Source organism: Ambystoma mexicanum, chromosome 3p (genome assembly GCF_040938575.1).
Source record: "Ambystoma mexicanum isolate Mex_15411 chromosome 3p, UKY_AmexF1_1, whole genome shotgun sequence".
Classification (NCBI taxonomy): domain Eukaryota; kingdom Metazoa; phylum Chordata; class Amphibia; order Caudata; family Ambystomatidae; genus Ambystoma; species Ambystoma mexicanum.
In genome coordinates, this window is record NC_090925.1 from 966,736,150 (window position 1) to 966,749,795 (window position 13,646).

Consider the following 13,646-nt stretch of genomic DNA (forward strand, 5'->3'; position numbering starts at 1 on the left):
CCTGGTGTTTGTAGTAACTTCCTGGTTACCACTTCCTGTTGTCAAACAGGAAGTGCATTAAAGTCCATGAGCTCTCTAGTGTTCGGGTGTGGCTGGCTATATAAACCACACCCAAGATTCTTCGAGTGCTTCGTGTTGCTTTCTGAAAGCTGCATCAGCAACACACTCACCGTGCTCCTGCTTACCTGCTCTGGATCATCCTGCTTCTGCTTACCTGCTCCGGATCATCCTGCTTCTGCTTACCTGCTCTGGATCAACCTGTTCCTGCTTACCTGCTAAGGATCATCCTGTTTCTGCTTACCTGCTCCGGATCAACCTTCGTGCTTTCTCCACGCCACAGCTTTCCCCAGACACGAGGTGAAACCTACACCGGCACCTGTAAGCACAAAGAAGAACTTTCATTAGTGCGCTCGCTCCAGTAATGCTGCGCATACTCACCGAATCTTCCGGCTACGCTGGAATCCAGGTTCGTAGTCCTTGCACTGACATTCCTGCAAAAGAAAGTAGAGGCATTACTTACTGCGCTCACTCCAGTAACGTTGTGCATACTTACCGAAACTCCTGCAAAAGAAAGGAGAGACATTACTTACTGCGCTCGCACCAGTAACACTGTGCATACTTACCCAAGCCTCTGTGCATACTTACCAGACCTCCAAGGCCCTCCAGTAGCGCTGAACCTAGACTTGTGGCGCAAGCACCCCATAATCCACCCCTGCAAGGGAAAGGAGAGACATTACTAGGAGCGCTCGAACCTATAACTCTGCGCATAACTACCGGTGGTTCTGAGTTCTACACGGAGCCCTACTCATCCAAGATACCTTTGGCAAAATAAAGACAATTTGGACAATACAGGACTCTCAAAATCCACCGCGCAACGTTCGCCTTGTGGGAGGGACTTTCTTGCTAGTGAAGAAACTAGCACATTGAACACTCTACCTCGCTGTGAAGGCATATAACAGCGTGTGGCAACAAAACTCAGCAAACAGACATTGGCATCATCCCTACGAGTGTAGGGCTGTGAATCTCCCATAGAATTGCTCCCCTGCAAATGCAGGATGGAGTGCACACCCCACTAAAACCAAGGTAAGCCCTTAGGGAACATCACAGCACATAGTAGAGAGAAGGGAAGGGGCCCAGGGGAATCTGGTGAACCCAGGTCTGAGTGTGCATCTTATATTTGACAGGTGTTCCTCCAAGTGAAACAGGGGAAGTGAGAACTTGGGGTCAAAGGAGGCTCATCCATCGCTCCTGCAGAGACACAGGTTAGTGTGACATTAATAAACAAGAAAAAGTCCTAAGTAGAAATTAGAATAATTTGAAGCCTGACCATCTGAAACAGTGAATGAGTAAGATCCTGGACAATTGTCATATAGAGGATTCCCGTGAAACTCTGTCACATAAATATACTACTGCAACACAGGAGCTACTTGAACAACTGGCCTCTTTGAAACTCAAGACAGTGAGAAGAAATGAGAACCATCAAAAATGGTTTCATTGTGACTTGAAAAAAATAAAAAAGAAGAAAAGAGGAATGGAGAGTAAATGGCTTAAGAATCCCACACAAGTGAATAAAGATCTCTGGAAGGTCACTGATAAACGCTATAAATATGAAATTAGGGAAGCAAAGAAAAACTTCTTCAATGAACAAGTTAAATCTGCGCCAAATTCCACCAGAAAGCTATATCATATATTAAAATCTGTAGAAAAGCCTTCAGTCCTGTCACATGCCTTCCATCCGACCCAAGAAGACAGTGACAGAGTTCAACAGCCCTTTGTCCAGAAAACACAGAAGGCTAGAGACTTTATAGTGACCGCCAGGGAATTCTTGTTCACAGAAGTGGTTACATCAGTTAGGGAACTTAGTCAGCGTGAGGAAGAGAAATTTCACTTTCTCCCCATCAGCGAGGAAGAGATGAGAAAAGTACTCATCACAATGAAACCTACCTCCTGTGTTGAGAATATCATACCACCAAGAATAATATTAGAGAACAAAGCAGTCTTTATGCCTATCCTAACAAAGTTTGCTAATGCCTCCTTTAGAAAAGGCATGGGGCCTAAAGGCATCAAAGCTGTTACGAATACTCCAATTATAAAAAAGCGTGGTTTAGACACCAAAGACACAGGGAAATTACGTCCTATAACGAACTGTAATTTCATCCTGAAGGTTCAAGATAAAATAGCAACAGGACAGTTACAGAAATTTGTGAAAAGGAATCATATCCTGCATGATCAACAATCCGGGTTTCGTACTGCACACAGTACGGAGACGGCGATGCTGGATCTTCAGATCCATATGTTAGGTTTAATGGATAAAGCTAAGATACGGATGCTTATGTTGCTTGACCTGAGTGCAGTGTTCGACCTGGGGGATCACCAACTTCTTCACCAGGTCTTGGAAAAAAGTAGCCAATTGTTCCACGGAAGCAGCCAATTGGCTGGCCTTCTTTTTGGCGAATAGGGAAGCAAAGATTCATTGGGGGAGTAATTTCTTCATGGCAGCCCTTATTAAGAATGGAGTACCACAAGGGGCAAGTTTCTCTCCACTCCTATTTAATCTATTCATGAGATGCCTATCTGAGGTGCTGGAAGCAGTCGGTGTATTTTTTTAGAAATTACATGGATGATACCCAGTTAGTGGTAGAGCTGGAGTGTGACTATATAAAGAATAGCACAAAAATCTCGTCACTCTACAACATCATCGAGAAATGGATGATGACAAACTGGATGTGTCTTAATAGTAAGAAGACCGAGCTAATGATTTTTGGCCCCCAACAAACCAGAGCGAAACTGGGTCAAGAGTATAAATCCTTTCTCATCAAAGACACCTATATTCAGGTGACAGGGCAAGTAAAACCCCTCTGGTTATGGAGGCATCACTAAGCTCTGAGGCTGAGGTACAATAATTGCACAAATGTAGTTCTTACTATCTCCGCCTACTTAGAGCCATTCGGCCGTTCCTGAGTGAAACAAATACTGCCACCATAGCAAGAGCTATTATCTTGTCATGTCTGATTATGGCAATGCCCTTATGTTAGGGGCAAATAAGATCATATCTCTAAGGATAGGATAGCTTTACACTGGCTCAGGATCGAAGATTCGATCCAGTTTAAGGCTATGCCGTTAGGTCACAAATGCCTTTTTGGCCAGGCTCCTAAGTATTATAAGGCAAATCTGATGCCATTTCATCCCAATCGTGCATTGCGATCACAGGCAATGGGAAGGATCAAAATGCCAGCTCATAGGTGTGCTAAAGCTTTAGGCAGATCCTTCCCCACTCATACAGCAGGGAAATGGAACAGCCTTCCTCTTGCTCTCAGGCCTGAGCCTAAGTACATGGCAATTAGAAAGAACCTAAAAACATTTATTTTCAAGTAGACATTGATGCTGAGCAGTGGGTGTTGAAGCTTGCAGAAATGATTAGGTGATTGTGTTGTGTGTAGTGTCTTGTTTTATGTGATGCGCACCGATGCCTGTGGGCTTTCAGCGCTTTATAAGTGTATACATGAAATGAAAATGAAATAGGTAATTCAAGCCTAGAAATATCATTATTAGTAATAGTAGCAAGGCATGATATTGAGTAAAAAAGAGTTAGCAAATGTGTCCGATTCAGAAAAGGGCTCTCCCTTTTTGGAGAGATTTCATCTAATTTGAACATCCAACCCATGGAAGCAAAAAATGGGTATCCACATACTTTTGTACAGAAACCTCCTCTTGTAAATGTTGAACCGGCACCTGGTCTAAGTCTAGTAGATCATGCACAGGCAATCCTGATCCAGTTACATGTGTGCCACTGGGAGCCCTCATGGTTTGTTGCATATTGATCGACGAGGAGCGAGGCAAAGTTGAGGGACTATGACAAGATAAAGTTCCCTTATTGGTCCGAGGACCAACCCATTTATCCATAGGTCCATGTAGAACAACCTGTCGGCGAATGCCATATCCCTGAACTTTATTAATCCGCCTAGACCCACCCATGGGTGAGATCAATATCAAAGTGTCTGTAGGTTCACAAGGAGAGCTAAGTGATGAATTTAAGAAAACAACTATTTTCCTATTGCTCTTACTCTTAGTAATGTCACTCATCAGTGCATGGCTATCATCCCCATAGATCTCTGGGCTATCAATCATAGACAGCTCATTGCAGAGCGTATCTATGGAATCATTCTTAGAAGCAGCCACAATGTTGAGAGTCTCTCCTTAATTCAACACATTCCCATCCATATTTTCCATTACCACAGGCCTCTTTTCCTTAGGACCTGTTAAGGCCCCCTTAGATTGGGAGGGAGCCTTAACTCTGATGTTATCCAAATGAAAGGTCAAAGGGGTTTCCATTGTAGTACAATCCACCATTTTAGACAAGAGCAATTGCATATCCCTCTGTTTAGAGGCAATGCTAGCACACAGCACTATTACTGCTTCTATTTTAGCTTCAAGTACCTTACTGGCACAATGAGAGGTGTTCCTTCCTTCCGATGTCAATTGAGAAATAGGCAGGGAAAGTTCTTCTTCCTCATGACATTCATAAATAGGTTGTGTAGGGGAAACAAGCACTTCCAAGTCTGGGGTACAATATATATTGTGATCCAGAGCAGAAGGCAAAGGAGCACTGTTTATAACTACCGGAACACTTTTTGATTTATGGCATAATTTGAGCAGAGAGCCATTGTTATCGAAGGTTACTGAACAATGAGAGGGACTAATACTTCCTTCGCCCATAGAAACCACCATGGAGGGTAGTGAGTCTAATGGAGGAGAAAATTATAGATTTAATACAAGTGTCCCCGGGGATTGCACAGCTGCAATCGTACCACATCCAGCAAGCAGCTTACAATCTCATAGGCCAGTAATCTTTTGTTGCAGAGAGGCAGCATTATCAAATCTATTTACAATTTTGCCTTTCTTGGCCTGCGTGGGTGAGACTCTGGTTTATAAGGGCACTCACAGGGCTGCATGGACGCTTGCCGTATTTCCGCGCCTCACTACTCAGTATATACTTTCTTTTCTGTGTCGTAGTGAACAATGAATGTCAGCAACCAGACTAAAAAGTCACACTAATAATGTTTCTCAATTCCAGTAAATCAGCCCCCACAATTTGCAGGCTTACCATAGTAATCCTCAGCTTATTCAATGCAATGAATCAGGTAGAAATAATGGCACAAGGAGGGGATGTGGGCGAGTCTGCTCTCTCCCCACCAGAAGGCCTGCACACCCAAACACTGAAACACTACAGGCACTCCGCCGGCTCCGCTGGGAAAAAGGTTTCTAAAACCTGTTTCCACTCCTTGCAGCGTAATCCAGTAGGCAGGGAAAGAGATGTGGCTTTTCAAAATACGTGGAAAAAGGTGTTCCGAAACCTGAAACACTCAAGGCGCTCTGCCCGCTCCACAGGGAAGAAAATGCTTATAAAGCCTATGTCCTCTCCTTGCAGCATAATCCAGTAAGCAGGGAAAAGAGGCTTGGCTTTTCAAAATACGTGGGCAAAGTGTTTCAAAACCCGAAACACTCCAGGCACTCCCACATCAACTTTCAAATCTCTCGGAAACAAGGGAAGGCACAAATCAAATTTTCATTAATAACTTCTGTTATGCTTATAATATAAAAATCATTTTGACAGGGGTCAAAGGGGGCTACTGTCACCTTTATTAAAAGTCTAGAATGACCGTTGTAGCATATACGCTGCCCTTTTTATGCAATAATATGTCTTTTCCCATTAACTAAACTCCAGCCTTTCCTTTGTTCTCCCTTAAACGTTTGATCAGCCAGAGGCTGGCTCATGTTTATCTTTGCCTATCCCTTCTTGACCTTGTAATGGCCCTGGCTGCAACTCTAACGTACATTTTATGGGAGTTGTGTCCTCAAGGTCACTTCTGCTGAAAAAACAGGCATGGCTTTATCTCTTTCCACCATGGTTCAAATCTAGGCAGTGTATTTCTTTATATTGTTTTTAAGCAATAGACCTGATTGATGGATGACAACCAGACCTCCCTCTCCAGGACCACCAGAGGAAAGGTCATGGAGGTGAAGTTTCATTTTCCAGTGAAATGCTCAGCTGCATGTCAAATTCTGCAAGAAATGGCTTTTAAACTTACACACAATACACTTTACATGAATAATTTTATAAGGCATCCAGGCCTTATATCCCTGTGTAATGTCTTTCCTTTAATCTCACAGTTGCCAAAGACATGAGTATCACTTCTGGATTGTCTATATGTACAGGGCAGTTATTTGAGAAAAGCATGTTCACCTTGAAAATCTGAAAGGCACTTCTCGCTGCTTACTGTCTTTTGGATGAGTAAAAGGGAAGTTATTTTATTTCTTATAATTGCAATAAGCTTGGTCTCACTTGGGATTACTGGAGCAAAATCTATTATTACATTGAAGATAATGTACACACAGATACCTGTCTCTTTAAGTAACACATGTAGCTTTCCATGGGTTTAGTGACCAGCATTTTCAGCCACATGTCTTTCCCTTTTCTTGCTGAAATGCACTGCGTATATCTTTGCACTTTTGGACTTCCCAGCATATGTATCCTTCATTTGACATGCAGGCCTGTCTTTAGTTCAATAGGCATCATGTCCGACATCACAATTTCTGTGCTTGCTTTAGACTTCAATGGGACTTTTCAAATCACTCTGTTCTCTTTATTTCTGGCACCCCACAGGTCTCCCCTCTTGGCTCTTTTATTGCAGTGAGACAGAGAGAAGAGCAAGAAGAGAGTGGGGTACCTGTTTCCTTGTGGCTTTGGTTCATCCCAGGAATCTCCGTCAGAGCACGTCTGCTCTTTTCCCCATCCTGAGGCAGTGGTCTGCACTCCACTCTTTTTGGATTTTAGGTTTTGGTCCTGGCTCCACCACTGGCCTGTAGAGGCAAGGAGTTATTTAATCTAATCTGCCGAGAATAAAAGAGGTTAAGTATTTTATACAGTTGGAATTTTCCTGTTATGATTGACATGCAAATTGATACAACAGAACATCCAGTTACACATTAATTTTCACTTGACGTATACAATCCAGAGTATGATGATTACTTTGGTACATTCCTGATAAGTATATAATGTTTTACTCCTTGTAAATGTGTGATTTTCTCCATCTGGGTTCCCATTTGTTAATTTTGTTCTTCAGATGGTTCCTGGGCTCTACCCTCACTGGAATCTTCAATCAGTCGCAAGTTCTGTTTGGGATGGCAGATTTTCAACTGATTTCTCTTCCGTTTGTTCTCCTTTAGGGATGCGGGTTTAATAGGCAACAGGTGAGATTTTTTCGACAATTTCAAAAGCACTGCGTCAAGAGGGGAGGAAAATCTGCTCCTTGGTCTGATCCTTTGGAAATTGTACAGGTAGACCCTGTCTCCTACTTCATACTTTTTCTTGGTAGTCTTTAAGTCGTAGTGGGTTTTCATCCCCTCTGCCGACTTTTCTAAATTTCGCTGACCATAGGCAAAAGTGTGCTGAAGGTGTTTTCGTAAATTTTCAATGTACTCATGAGTCGTGGACACGTTGATCAGGGTCTGATCTTGAGTTCTGTACAGCAGATGCTGAGGTAGCACCATTGTAACGCTCACCTGGTATCCACGGGGACGTCACTCAGCCTGTTCTGACCTCTTACGACCTCGAACCCTTCCCTGGAGGCTATTCGACTGGAGACTGGGTTTTGTTTTCTTGGATAGTGTGCTCTCCATCCTGCTTTCAGTACAGGGGCGCGTTGATTGATGCGGGCTCGTTGCTGCCTAGTTACTTCACTGGCAAGAGTCCGACAGGTAAGTATAATGAGTCTTTTGAACAGTTCTCTAACTTCGTTCCTTTCCTTCCTTAGATGATGGGCGGCGTCCGGGGATGGCGGTGTGCTGCTGAGATGAGTAGCGCTGAAGTTGAGTGAGAGCGCAATGCACGATGCGCTCCTTTCATATTTGCATTGAACTGAGTTATTTTTCTGTGTCTTTTAGGTGCCATGACGTTTTCAGCGTGGATGCCGGTTATAAAGAACAAATGCAGTGGGTAAGCACGGCATGCGGCGCCTCTAGATGTTTCCACGCTAACCTGGAGTGTCTTTTCCCTCTTGCAGATGGATGAGAAGTTCCAGAGACAGAGTTCCCCAAGAGCGGCTTGGATTCAGGTAAGCGTTTGAAGCTCGTACAGTATTTAAAAATTAGCGAAGATTTGCAGAATGCTTACTAATGCCTTTTTTCTGTTCTTTTCCCTTTTCCTTAGGAAGCGGCGTGCAGGGATGGGAATGACACCGCCAAAGATGCCCGCAGAACAGAAGGAGCGATGAATGATGGGCAGAAGCGCTGCAAGGGAAGGCTGTTCCTAACAGTGTTCTTGTTCATGCAGGAGCTGAGCGCAGAAGAAAGATGCAGGCCTACTGGAGACCGATCTGAACACGGTGAGTGTCACGCTGCAGGTGCAGAAAACGCAAAGCATGTTTCTCAGCATGGGTGTGGCTTAAATAGTCTCTGGATATCCCAGGTGTCTCTGGGCTGAACCACACCCAAAAGACTAGACCGCACATGCAGTTCTAGGAACCGAAATATGTGGGAGCATCCATCTTGTCCCCATCAATGCACTACAAGTCCAATCCCAATTTTATCCTATGGGAGTGAGTGAGTCTGTTGCCACAAGCGCCAAGTCTGACTCCAAGTGGGTCTTTGGAGGGATGGAGGGGCCCTTGAGGGCCAGATAAGTGATCGTGGCCTGGCTCCAGCCTGACATCTTGGAGGGCTGGGGACATGAGGGGCAGGACTCATGACAACCTTTTTTCATCCAGTCATGAGCTCCAATGAGACATTTTTGTCACAGAAATGGTGTGGACCTGATGGCCATCAGGACAAGCGGTAATCAGATGTCCCAATTATGTCCAGAGTCCGCCACAAACTTCTTCAAGATGCCCACAATCATCTTATTGTACCTCTCAACCCCTCCACTTGAGGCTTGATGATAGGCAATGTGGAGTTTTCTCTTTACCCCTAGTAGTTCCCACATCTTTGTCATCACCTCACTGGTAAAACGACTTCCTCGTTCTGATTCAATCCTTTGGGGAAGGCCAAAATGAGAGAAGATGTGTGAGATTGATCATTAGGGTTGCAGCTCTTTCCGCCTTGCAATTTGGGGCCGGAAGACATTCCACCCACTTGGTAAACAAGCATGTCACGGTCAACATGTACTTGTTTCCCTAGAGGAGTGAATCACTGGCCCGATGAAATCAACTTGCAAATACGACCAAGGCAGTGTCATTCCCCTTTTCTGTAGCAGAGCTCTGTGTGTGAGGGAACTTAGCTGAAACTGAGCACACACGACACCCCTTTAATTGCAGGGATAGGTATAGATTGGTAATTGCTTAGTGCTCATTAGCATTGCTTTGTAGTGAATGCACACATTGTTTTTGCTTCATTTAGACTGCACAATTTAAAGTGGATGTGTGAAAGGGTAAACCTGCTCGCTTTACTACTTTAGCTGATACCGACGAGCGAGTTCCTCTCACAATGCTGCAGTGTCTTTGCAATCAGCTTTGATTTCCCTTTGGCAGAGAGAAAAGCCCTCTAATTTCTGTAACAAAATCTTTGTTTTGTAATCCCATTATATGGGATGATTGGATATTTGTTTAATGTTATAGCGTTTGAGATACGCTTTAAAATATATTAGCCAGGGCGGCCCAGGGCTCCATTTACTGAGACATCCGGCACTTCAGCGCCAGCGCTTCAGCAACTAGCTGGTCTTTGCCAGTATAAATACCTTGGCTGCACTCCCCCATTCAGGTATAGATTGATCATTGCTTAGTGCTCATTTGTTATGAATGCACACATTGTTTTTGCTTCTTTAGACAGCACGACTTAAAGTGAAAGTGTGAAAGGGTGAATCCGCTTTCTTTAATACTTCAGCTGAAACAGGCGAGCGAGTTCCTCTCACGGTGCTGCCGTGTCTTTCCAATCAGCTTTGATTTCCTTATGGCAGAGAGAAAAGCACTTTCATTACTGTAACAGCATCTTTGTTTTGTAATCCCACTATAAGGGATATTTGGATATTTGGTTAATGTGATAGCAATTGAGATATGCTTTAAACTGCACCACCCATGCAGCCCAGGGCTCCATTTACTGAGACGTTGGGCGCTTCAGCAACTAGCCAGTCTTTCCCGGTCCTCATCAGACTCGGCGGCGAGGTGCCCCTTCCTTTGGCAAGCTCTCTGCATTTCCATTTTATCTAGAATTTATGGTAAACTTGAAATATGTGCTTCTCTAGGATCAAACCTCTCTCACTGGTGGCACTCCACATCAGCAGTCTGGCCCTCATAGAAAGGATCAAACACACCTTGCTTGACAGCCCTTCCATAATCTCAGAGGAGGAAGGAATTCTAGGAGACCATTCACTCCCTACAAATTAAGTGTCCGGTTGTACATCTGGCTGGGAGGCATTGGATATGCATGTAATGGCTGCTGCCCCTGCAGGCTCCACTCTCCACTCTCCACCCAGATCTTCCCATCCCGGTCTTCCTCCTTCTCCCCTCTATTCCTCAGCCTATTACTCTTCCAAAACCTCTGCATTCAGAAGCTAAAACAACCCTGCTCAAAATTGCAATCCTCAAAACTCGCTCCCTTGTGAAGCACGTGCAGGATTTGCATGACTTTATCTTGAATAACAGTGTTGAAATACTTTGCGTAGCAGAGATGTGGATTCAAGACACAAGCGGTCCATCCATTTCCTTTGCCTCTCCACTGGGTTACACGTTTGTCAGTGCTGACTGTTCAGAGGGGCGAGAGGGTGTGGTGGCCATTATTGCCAAATCTAACCTTGGATCGTTTCCAGCTGCTATTTCCTGCACTGGCGGTGAAATCCTACACCTCAAAATGACGCCCTCCTTTCAGTTCTCTGTTAACATAATTCTCATCTATCTCCCATCCTACACCATGTCTGAGTTCAATGAAGAAATCCTTGCATTGCTTAATAATCTAATTGGCCCAAACTAAGCTACCCTATTTTTGGGGGATCTTAATCGCCGGAGAGGCGATCTCTGCGACAAAGCGGCGGTTGATGTAGACGCAGCTCTGTCAGATAACGACCACAAAGTCATTAATTCTGATCCAACTATGGCCAACCAACATACTCTGGACTGGATCTTGACTAGGAAACTGAAATCTGACAATGTTGTACTACCCCTTAAATTTGATTAGATAATTCTACCATCAGTTCACTTTGGATCTCCCAATACCATTCCCCAGGCCTACTAATTTCTCAAAACTAGTCACTGGGCGGAACTTTAAAAAGGTGCGCTCATGAGACTTTCAGCTCTGCTTAGAGTCTATCATGTCCAACGCATCCACGGCGATCATGTGGATCGATTGATATCTGACTTTACCAACACTTTCTCTAAAATGCTTGATAATAACGCTCCAATAAAAACAAAATTAGTCAGATGCAGTCCTAGGCACCAAAACTGGTTCACCAAAACTGGTCCAGAGCTAGAGATTTTGAAAATGAAAAAATGAAAAAACGGGCATTGGAACAACTCTGGTTAAAATATCCTTCCAACGCTATGTGGTTGGAGTGGAAACAATGGGAAAAATCTTATAAATCCCTAATTGTAGAGGCGAAGAAACATTTCTTCAACTCTCAGATACAACAGACTGAAACTCGACTGGAAAACTCTTTTATATATTGAAATCCCTGGAAAAACCCAAGGTCTCCCAATCCCCTTTTATAGCCACCAACCTAGATTGTTCTCGAATGGCTGCGGCCTTTAAGGTGAAAATCTCCACTGCCAGGGACAGAATTTTTCTAGCCCAGGGCCAAGACAATTATGTAGCAGGAGCACCAACTTAGATGATAGAAAAACATTTGTCTTAGCCTAGTTTTGCTTTTTCCCCGATCTGATTTGCTGCTATGACTAACATGCTCTTGTCGATTAATTCGAGTTCTTGTTATTTAAATTTTCGGCCCCTGAAAATCATCTTGGAGCATAAAGACCTGTCGCTCCATTGTGTGATCAATTTGTTAATGCTTTGTTTAGAGACACTGGGCCTCATTACGAGTAGTGCGGAATGGGTTTAACAGCGCCAGTAATGGTGCCAGTGCCGTTAAACCCATTCCGCACTATTACGAGGTTGCCTCATGGGACCCGCTCTGGACGTCTGGTTTTTCCAGATGTCCATAGCGGGTTCCTTGAGGGAACCATGGAGCTAACAACGGGCCCGTTGTTAGCTCCCTCCCCATTCCCATTGAGCCCTATAGGGGCTCGAATGGGAATGGGGAAGGTCCGGGCCCGGGTTCCCTGAAGGAGGAATTACCGGGCCCTCCAAACTCGGAATGGCCCGGTAATTCCCCATACCCCGGACACGATTTAGCGCCATGGCTACCTCCAAAGTCGTAATGAGGCCCGCTATCTCTACGTTTACTAAAAAAAAAACCTGACCTCAATGATCCTAGTAACCTTAGGCCTATTACCAACTGCCATTTTCTATTGAAAATCTTGGATAAGGTTGCTACCGCCCAATTACGGAATTAAACAACAACCTCCACAGCCGGAAATCAGGGTTTCGCCCTTCTTTCAGCATGGAAACTGCCCTTGTGGATCTCCAATCCCATCTACTGAAAATCCTGGAGAAAGGGAAAGACGGATGCTGATCCTATTAGACCTGTCCATGGCTTTCAACCTAGTGGACCACAAGCATTTACTTCTTTGCTTACGGCATCATGGTGCTTGTTCCCCAGATGCGGTGAAATGGGTTCAGTCCTTTTTGACCAATTCTTAGGGCCTCATCACGAGTTAGGCAGTAACCCTTAAATGCAGCAGTAACGCTATTACCGCTACTTTTAAGGGTCCGCCAAATAACGGGCTTGGTGGATTTACCCCGAGCTCTGAGCTGGGGGCAAATCTGCCGCCATTTTGCCGATTTCTGGTGCTATTACCGCAGGTGGTAATGGGGAATGGTAAATTCCCGAATGGGCCCAATGAGGAATGGGGATTTACCGTTTCACCAAACCCATGATCCGGTGCTAATTGCGCCAGGGGGTTTGGTGGTAGGGCTAATAGCCCCGGCGGTAATACCGGCGGTGTTAGTGCTCAACTCATGATGAGGCCCTTAGTCTAACATCCATTGGGGCTCAGCCTACTTCTCTGCCTCCCGTATTGAGTATGGTGTCTCCCAGGGAGCCTCCATCTCACCACTTCTTTTCATTCTTTGTGTGCGTTCCTTTTGTGTATTATTGGAAGAACTGGGAGTATTTTTTACCAATTACACCAACGACAGAAAGACAGCTGGTCATCAAGCTGTGTGGTGATCACTCCCAGTACTCATTGACACTGAATAACATTTATAACGCCATCAAGAGATGGATGTCCAAAAACCGGTTGTGTCTTAATGGCAATAAAACTGAGCTCCTTATTTTCGGTTCTCCTCAGGCTCGTTCCAAATTGGACTCCTCATGTGATCATTTCCTAATACAAGGTAAAAACATCACTACCCACTCAAAGGTCAAAACCCTACGGGTTTACTTGGAAGCCTCGCTGAATTCTGATGCCCATGTGCAAAAACTTCGTAGGATCTTCAATTAGCAGCTTAGGCTTCTCTGGACAATTCGCCCCTTCCTTAACGAAAAGAACTCAGTGACAATAGCTCGAGACACTATTTTGTCAAGGTTGGATTATTGTAACACC